At 47.8% G+C, this 8,593-nt stretch overlaps 1 protein-coding gene across 12 annotated transcripts in view; it reads right to left on the reverse strand.

Moving 5' to 3' along the window:
* The window catches only part of TRERF1 (transcriptional regulating factor 1), a 207,331-nt gene extending 198,842 nt beyond the window's left edge, over nucleotides 1-8,489 (reverse strand). For 4 of the 12 annotated variants that reach the window (XM_029943420.1, XM_029943419.1, XM_029943418.1 and 1 more), the window contains exons 1-2: nucleotides 8,248-8,445; nucleotides 7,744-7,825 (exon numbers count right to left, since the gene is read on the reverse strand). The gene's annotated coding sequence lies outside the window, so the exon portion shown is untranslated. The other 8 variants (XM_029943422.1, XM_029943421.1, XM_029943407.1 and 5 more) reach the window with 7 other exon arrangements.
* Nucleotides 8,490-8,593: the final 104 nt, after the last annotated feature.

An 8,593-nucleotide genomic window follows, 5' to 3' on the forward strand; every position in this document is an offset into this window, starting at 1 on the left:
CAATTTGTTAAAGTCAAGTTTTGGCTTTAATCACGAGGCAGCCTTAAAGCTGTGTGCTCCAGAATGAGCCAGACGATTCAAGTTCTAAAAAATGTAATGCTCAAAACATGCTTAAATCACCTATTTCCAATAAGGTCACTGGGACTTATAAGCCTGAAATTCCCAGGTGATCTTCTTGGTGTCCTCTGCATTTACTCTGCACCATGTTCTTATTTACTACTGTATAGCGGTAGCTATTTGAGGGTGCACAGCATTTGGAGATCATTCAAATTCTGGCATTAAAACAGGGCTTTGGATGCTAGCTGGACATGTGACTCCGGGTTAATCACTTATTTATATTTTTTCAATCCTACTTCTTGAGCCTCACTTTCTTCAGCTGTAAAATGAGAGTATCCACCTCCGATGGCTGGTGTTTCTGTTGTCAGATAAAAGAAGGCACACCGAAGAGGCTTTGGACCAATGAAAAGCTAGGTAAACACTAGTCATTTCAATGATGGCATCTATTTCCTCTGTCTCTGATTTTTCGTTGATTATTCTGCCCTCTCTATGAAACCATACTGATATCAGTTCCACCGATCTCTCAAAACTGACAAGTTGTATTTGCTATAAAATACAAGAGGTCTGGTTATCCACAGGTGAGCAAACCCTCGGTAACTGCTCCATTACACTAGTCGGTCTGCTTGGGTTCCGTTTCCAGTTTTTCCATAATACAAATTAATTCAAAAATAAATAAATAATAAAGCCTCACCCACTGGGGCTCAGAGGCCAGAGGTCTGATGAGTTAAAAGCACGAAATATTTTTTTTAAAAACTGGAGGGGCACCTGGGTGGCTCCATCAGGTAAGTGGCCAACTTCAGCTCAGGTCATGATCTTGAGGTCTGTTGAGTTCAAGTCCTACGTTGAGCTCTGTGCTGACAGCTCAGAGCCTGGAGCCTGCTTTTCTGTATCTCCCTCTCTCTCTGCCCCTCCCCTGCCTGCTTGCTCTCTCTCTCAAAAATAATAAACATTAAAAAAATTTTTTAACTGGAAATGACTGGGGCGCCTGGGTGGCTCCATCAGTCAAGTGAGTGACTCTCTTGGTTTGGGCTCAGGTCATGATCTCACAGTTCTGTGAGTTCGACCCCATGTACGGCTCTCAGCTGTCAGTGCGGAGCCTGCTTGGGATCTTCTCTCTCCCTCTTTCTCTGTCCCTTCCTTGCTGGCGCACACTCTCTCTCTCTCAATATAAATAAATAAAGAACTTTTAAAAAATAGAAATAAAATATTGGGTTCAGAATCTGAACCTACACTGACTGGCATTCCAAACCCAGCAGTTCTGAGGCCAGCCTCCGCACAGTGGGTGCAGCTTCACCAAAAGGATCACAGAGGACTTGAAAGCCCCGAACAGACGCCAACAAGAGCGAGAGAGGGCCTGGTGAACAGAGGTTTTAGCGAACGCTTTGGGAACTTAAGGGCAGGGTTTCAGTGGTCGTCAGGTTCTTCATCCGAAAAGGAGATCTGGCTGAAGATCAATTCACCTCGCTGCTGTCTGCGGACACGAGGCCTCTTACAGTTTACTTAGCACTTTCCGTACATTATCTGATTGCATCCTCACAACTCCTGAGAGGAGAGGCGGCAGATGGTGTCACCCTCTTTGTACAGACGCGGAGACAGCCTCAGAGGCCGCCTTGTCCAGAGCCCTATGACGGTGCTGGGCCAGAAGACCCCAACCAAGGTCTTCTGACTCCCTCCTCACCTACCCACCTCCCATGGAGACACCACGGCTGGGGACCACCCGGGCTGGCAGTTGGTGACATATTTTTTGTGAAAGGCAGCTGAAGGACAGGCCTCTTTATTTTTTCTTTCTTTCTTGGAGCTCCTTGCTCAAAACATATGACACAGTGCCCACCAACTTTTGAACAAGGCTGAACATCACAGATGTCTTTTTCCCATGATAGTTTTCAAATAAATCTCACGTGCGGCCCAAATTACTTTCACTGAAGACTCTTCCCCAAGCGCAAGAATCCGCCCTTGCCTCTGTACTGCTCGGTAATGCAGTCAAATGTTGAGAAATATGCAGTACAATTTTCTGATGCAGTCTTAACCCTTCAGAGCCTCTGGCTGGTGTCAAGTCCTGAGCCCAGACCCCTTCCCAAGAAGAGTGTGGCCTCAGCCTGGAGCACCCAAGCACGGAGTATGCTCCCTCACTTTCCGGTAACCTGCACCTGTCTCACCTCTCTGGTCAGGATGGAAGGCCCTCCCCCGCCAATGCTCCCCACCCCAGGGAAAGGCCAAACCTTCCTGAAACCTTCTCAAGGGCTCTAGTCTGCTGCCGTAACCCCACCCACCGCTCTCATCAATCACTCCCTCTCCAGGATCTCTCCCATCAGCACACAAATGTAACACCAGCACCCCAAAAAAAACCCTTCCCAAAAACGTCCTCCAGCCCCCACTCCATTTCTCTGGTCCCCTTTCATAATCAAACTTTGCCAAGAAGTTGTCTACAAGTGCCAGGACCAATTCCTTACCTCCTAGTGCCCTGCTCTTGCTCCCACCCCATCCACATCCACCGCTTTCCACTGAGGCTGTTCTCTGAAAATTCCCCAGTGGCTTCCATTTTGCCAAATCCAGGGGTGACTTTTCTGGTCTCGTCAACCTCATGAAACATTCCACCGCCGCCAACACACACCACCTCCCCAATAACACACATACCTTCCCCCCTACACACATATATAGGCTTTCTTTTTCTCTCTCTCTCTAGGCTCCTTAGGGCATCTCTCCCAGTCCCCTGGATTTAAATACCACGCCCAAGCTGATGGATTCAACATTTTTATCTCTCGCCTGGCCACTCCTTTGGTGCTGGACACCACCATCAGACCACCTGCCTGTCATCTCCACCTTGAGCTTAACAGGCATTTCAAACCTAGCAGCGCCCAAACAGAAATAGCTTGATTCTGTCCCCTTTCCCCCATCTACCCAACTGCTCAAGCCAGAAACCCCAGAGCCACCCTTGGATTCTTCTTCTCTGCCCACCATCAAACCCATGAGCAACCCTGCCCACTCTCCACCCACTGGCTCCCTCCACTCCCCATCACCTCCTCACCTCCTCCTCACCTGGCCGGCTCTCCAATCCCACACCTGCCCCCCTCCACTACCGCAAGCCCCTGTATCAAGACCTGAGGGTGTCACTTCCCACTGGAAACTTTCAGTGGTTTCCCACTCCACTTCAAATGAAACGCAACCTCTTCAAGGCCTCTGGAGTCCTGCACATTCACCTCACACTGCCTTCTCTCCATCCCCACTGTCTGCCTGTGCCTCTTCTTGGTCACCCCCCCACCCCTCACCCCCACCTCCAAAGCCAAAATCCTTCCACATAGGCTCCCCTCTGCCTGGCGCTCTCTGCCAACCTAAGGGCTCCTTTTATAGACTACTTGAGCTGAGTGAGTCCAGGTCACTGTTCCCTGGGCTTTCATCAAAGCATTTGTCACCTTTTGCAATATGTATTTCTGTACATGTCTTCCACCCCCTCTGGACTGTAAGTTAGGGATGGGGGTGGGGGAAATGAAGAGGGAGTTGATGACGTCTGTTTTAATTATCAACCTATTCCCAGAACCCAAAGCCAGTGCCTAGCACATAGGACGTGCTCAGTTAAACAGCTGCTGAATGTACTAAACTAGTTCCAGCTACGACATGAAAATAAGTAATTGTCAATCTTCTAGAAGCCCAGAGTTACCACTGCCATTCAGGCACACAGGTTTTTTCCCCATCAAAAAAAATTTTTAGTGTTCCTGCACCAAGAGCCCAGTAGCCCAGCCTATGCACCCACCCCAGCTTGTTGTCTTCAAGGAGGAAAAAACAGAAAGCATCCTTTTCCTCGGCAAACCCAGATTAACCGGAAGACCTTAAAAGCAGATACTATGAGTACTTAAAAATTCTTTAAAAAAATATCACAAGGTCTTTTTTGGTATGCATTTTCTTTAACCCCAAAGAAAAGATTTATTATGAGAGTCACGGGCTCAAACTTGTGTTACCAAGACTGTCCTATTCCTTAAAATGCCAAGCATCCTCATGGACGAGCATATGCCAATAACTAGAAGCCAGCTACTCTGGTCTCCCTCCCCCCGCAAAAGAAATCAACTATGTTTTACTTTCCCCTTTATTTCTTTGGTTCCCCTCCAACATGCAAATTCAGAACTATTATTAATCCGCAAGATCCCAGCTGATTCTAATCCACCCTTCTCCCGAAATCACACAGTTTTATGAGGTCATAAATAAAATGAGCTGAATTCAACGGCTTTTAGAGAACAACTGGCATCCATTTGTACTGCCTGGGGTCTGAGCCACGTGTCTGGACCCTCACGTCTCATGTCAGGGTTCAAAGTCAATAAAAACATCAAGAGCTCCCTCTGCCTCCCCACCCTACATGCCCACGGTGAAATGCAGGTTATCCTAGAAATGACAATACTGCAATATCATCATCATGAACCCTATCACAAACATATGACCAAATCCCAATTACCGTCATGTGAATTCTCCACAGAAAGGGGGTAAAGTCACACTCAGCTTTCCAGTGTCCCACTCTTCCCCCAGCCTACCTCCTCCTGCAGCCTGGGAATAACAGTTCAATTAACCTTAGACTTGACCAAGCATAATTAGACAGGTAAGCCAGCTGGCTGGAGGGGAAACTTCCAAGATTAACTGAAATTATTTTGGGTGCCTGGGATTATGTGCCCCACGTTCTATTAGCACATATAATTGGGAAACAACTGCACTTTTTTTTTTCCAAGATGGTGGTAGACTTTTGTAAAGTATTTCCTTATGTTTGATGGTCAAGATTACCAGGTTACTCAAGAGTCCTTGTTGGAATGCCAAGGTACAAATCCACTCTCTCCATGAGAAGACAAAAACAGAAGTTAATCAACTTGTCCTAGTCCATGAAGCAATTTGGCCGTTGGCCCAGGAAAAGCCTGTCGAGACCTCTTGAGACCTCCCTCCACAAGATCCAAGTCACAGAAACTTCAGAGACGAAAGAAACTCACAGATTGAATATGCATTTTTAAGACAAAAAGTCCAAAACCCAGAAATGGCTAGAAACTGGTACCCTCCCCACTTTTCTTTCCTTTCTTTTTTTTTAAATACGTATTTTTGAGACAGAGAGAGAAAGACAGAGTGTGAGCAAGGGAGGGGCAGATAGAGAGGGAGACACAGAATCTGAAGCAGGCTCCCGCCTCTGAGCTGTCAGCTGAGCCCAATGCAGGGCTTGATCTCACAAACCATAAGTTCATGACCCGAACTGAAGTTGGAGGCTTAAGGGGCCCCTCCCCACTTTTCTTTATAGTGACAATCCCCCAAGCACCTTAAAAGTTCTTTTGGCACTTTACAAATACTGTGAACTAAGCCAACTACCAAATGCAAGACAATTTTAACACTTTCTGATTAATCAACTTGAAGGAGAACCCTTACACCTTCCCAAAAAATCAATGCTTTTGGTTATTCTGCCCAACCTATCAAAGGAGGATAAAAAGAATCTTCTAAAGAAGCTTTGTTTCAGTGACCACACATTTTATTATATAAGCAGCAGCCCCCTCTTTTACAATGAAAGCTCTTACCTCAATAAAAACCACAGGCCCAAGCGAGTTAAAGGAGGCAAAACTGAGTACTTTCCACACAGTTCATAGGACAACTGTTTTCACAGCAAGCTCACATAAATGCTATGTGATATTAACACATGCCTGCTATGTGGAAGCCTGCTTACCAAGCTGTGAAAAGACCCGTATTCACCATGGAACCTGCAAAATTAATATTCTCAATGCCCGTAAAGCAGAAGGGAAATGCTCTTTTTTTTTTTTTTTTTTTTTGAGATGTCAAACTGGCTTCTAAACAATCCTTTGGCGAAAATGGACATGCCTAAGAGGGCGGGGCCCAAAGAGGTGTGTCACGCCCAGTATCAATTCCTATAAATCAAATCCTGACAATCACAATATTTTTTTTAAATGAATTATGATTCATGGGCCTTCAAACCTTTATTACCACGAGAACATTCTCAGCAAAAGAGGGGGAGAAGCTACTGTGACTTGATTAATGGCCAAAGCAAGACAATAAAATAAATCTCATAAATGTAAGAAAAAAAAAGAAAACTGAATGAGTGCTCTCGGCTTCCAGGGTAGGCATGTAAATAATTCTACTACCCCGGGATAAACACACATAAAGATTTTGTTTACCCTCCCAGCATATATGCCATCCAGGCTAAGATTTTCAGCAGGGAAAAATAATAGCGAATCTGTTTAACTAATGCCCCGTTAAGAATATTTGGTAAGTAGCAATAATATTAATTCCCAACTAACTCAACTCTCAAGCTGCCCAAAATCAAATTCTCAACCTGGAAATCTGATGACGAAAAGGAAAGAAGAAAAGCACTGTCTAGGACATCAGTAACATGGAGAGGGATTTTTTTTTAAAACTCACTTTTTCCCCTGCTTGAATTGAGCCTGTCTTCGGAACTACACAAAGCGTAACCAACTTTAGTCAACCGCACACCTAGCATTTAGTCCCTGACCCTACGAAACATGCCTCGGTTTGAATCCCTGCTGCTAAAATTATCCCGGCGAAGTTAAAATTCCCAGCATAACCAAAGTACCTGACAGCCAAAACCTACAACTCCTCTGCAGAAACCAGCGGGCTGAAGATGAGAAAAAAGAGAAGCAAGGAGAAGCCAAGACTGCTGGTTAACTGGTTAAGCGTGGACTACTGTCTGTTATTCTAACGGTGGGCATCCAAAAACCACATTTGCCATCACCAGATTGCTTTCTTGCACGGGTAAATGATGCAGAAGGTTAGTACTGACTGGGACATCTTAAAACTCCTTTCTCAAAGCTCTCCTCCATGGCCTGTTAAAAAGGGAACCCAGCCGGCTTTTGGGAGGCATTTTTGAAAGAACTCTTCAGCCATCCCTGGGTCCATCATTCCCAAGCATCACCTCCATCCATGTACTTTGCAAGACAGCCCAGGCCCGGCTGTTAGCAACCCGCTTCAACACTTCCCTTGCCAATGCCGTGTCTAGTCTGGGGAAGAGTTTCCACAAGCTGGCTCTAACAGACCAGTCCAAGGCGCACGGAGGAACTAGAAGTCATTTTCTTTAACCTAAGGATGGCAGGCACACATGCTCCAGCCCAGTGCTGGCCAGAGGCTGCCCGCCAGGTGCTCTTGGCCTCCGCCAGTGAATGGGTGGTTCTGTGTTGTTCTTAAATATCTATTTCTTCAGCCCACCAGCAGTAACTTCCCAGTCTCCCAAACTGAAGTTAGGGAGGGAAGGGGCAGGTTTACCCCTTTACACGTTTGTCTCATCTGGGTGGCCACTGTAACTTGGGGGAGTACCCAGCCCCCAAAGAGCCTACAGGCGCATATACATATACGCATCATGTCAAAAACCCCAAAAGGCACATCCCTAGGGTTCTGCGGTTTCTTGGCTGGAAAAATGAAGGCTTTATAACATCACAACCTCCAATTGCGAGCCCCACCACCGCCACCCTTGAAGCCGGGGCTGCCAATTATAGCGCCCACCTCGGCCCTCCCCCTTGGCTGGGATGCTGGACAGCCCGCAAGGGGAAGAGCAAAGAAGGGAAGCAGAAAGAAGGCCCTGCTAACATACTGAAAGTAAAGAAGTGGGGGGGGGGGGAGACTCTTCCCTTCCCCTCCCCCGTCTTCTCACGGAGCATCCCCCAACTAATTTTTTTTTTAATGAAACTTAATAAGCTTCTTGCCTACCTTGGCTGTTTCTGCAACAAGTGCATAGGCAATCCGACAAGACCAGACTCCGCTTGGGGGGTGAGATGGGGGGCGAGCAGAGCTGATGGAGTAATTTCAATATCAATTTATGTCAGAGCCGCCTTCTCGAAGCGCTACTCACTTACAGTACTGCCCTCAGCCTGTAAACAAATATCGCTCCGCCAGGAAACATACTCCCCAGATGCAAGCCCCTTCCCCAGCAGGGAACTGGGCCCCGCGCCGCCCCCACCCCACCCCCAACAGCATGCTCCCTCACCCCGGGGAGGAAGCTCCGGGTTTCCAAAGCACCAACCCACCACCTCCGCCACCACCCCAGCAAGAAACTTACTCGGTCCGTCTACGCCTCCACCCTCCCTTCAGGAAATCTACTCTCCATATGCATTCAGCCTCCCCGCAGGAAATCTGCTCCCCCCTCCCCCCTTCTATATACATGCACCCCTCCCTCTCCTCCTCCCCACGCGCCCTCCCCAACCAGAAACTTACTAGCGTGCAAGCGTGCAGGCTCTCCTGATCCTGGAAACTTACTCCCAGATATAGCGCCCGCCAGCCCCCTTTCCCGGCCCTGCTCCCCTTCTAGCCCTCCGCGGCAAGCAACTCCAAACTCTCCGCATCCAGCCACTCTCCCTCCCCGGTGGAAATTTGCAGCGCGGGGCCGCGCGCGTGCATCCACCCTCCCCTTCAGGAAACTTACTCCCCATCTGCATGCACCGCCTCTCAGCCATCGCTTAGAGGGAAGGGGGTGTGCTAGGGAGACAGAAATACATATGTATCTCTCGCCCCTCCCCCGGCCGCAGCCCACTCGGGGCCGAGCCGCGGTAACCTGGCCTTA

Source organism: Suricata suricatta, chromosome 7, assembly GCF_006229205.1.
Source record: "Suricata suricatta isolate VVHF042 chromosome 7, meerkat_22Aug2017_6uvM2_HiC, whole genome shotgun sequence".
NCBI lineage: Eukaryota > Metazoa > Chordata > Mammalia > Carnivora > Herpestidae > Suricata > Suricata suricatta.